Here is a 779-nt window from a genome sequence, read left to right as displayed (position 1 = left end):
AAGGCCCTCTATGAGGTGGATTGATTCAGTGACTGGGATAATCGGGATGGGAGTGTCAGAGACAGTGCGATTGGCACAGGACAGAGCAGAGTTTTGGGCTATTGTACATAAGGTAGCTATGAGTCGCAAGCGACTCGATGGCACTTAACAACAGCAACAACAACAATCAGTCCTGGGGACAACTGTGACATTCTTCCTCCATCCTTGACAGCAAATTTCCAGTTTAACACTTAATTTCTTAACTGCTGCTACTGTGGATATCATTTTAGGAGTCTGACATCTTCAATCTTTTTATTCATTTTTCTGAACACTTCTTACTAGTCCAGTGGTGAAGATTTTTCTTTATGTTAAGAAGTAAACTATATTGAAGAATGTTGTCTTTGTTCTTTAGTAAGTACTTCTGAGGAGTGGACTTGTGAGTTTACCATTCTGTAGTAACTTGCTCTTTGTGGTGATACAGGAAGTTATGCCACCAGTATTTCAAATACCAACAGCTTCACCTATCAGGCCCAGACCCAAGGTCAGGAATAATGAAGGATTCAAATAAAACCACATGTCAACAAAGGGAGTGAATGGCCTCACCCACCTGGATAAACCACAATTGAATGTCCCTCCCTTCCCTCCCTGAAAACCCTTAGTATAAAAATGTACTCCAAAACACCTTAGGGTGTGTATCCCTACCCCATTCTGTCTCTGTGTCCGGACCAAGGAATCCAGAAGCCTCCTTAATAAAACTGCGTAAAGCTTTCTCTCAGGTCCCTTCCTTGAGTCCTTGGCCT

The sequence above is a fragment of the Elephantulus edwardii genome, unplaced genomic scaffold (genome assembly GCF_000299155.1).
Source record: "Elephantulus edwardii isolate Elephantulus edwardi_28Jun2011 unplaced genomic scaffold, EleEdw1.0 scaffold00099, whole genome shotgun sequence".
NCBI lineage: Eukaryota > Metazoa > Chordata > Mammalia > Macroscelidea > Macroscelididae > Elephantulus > Elephantulus edwardii.
This window is presented reverse-complemented; position numbering follows the sequence as displayed.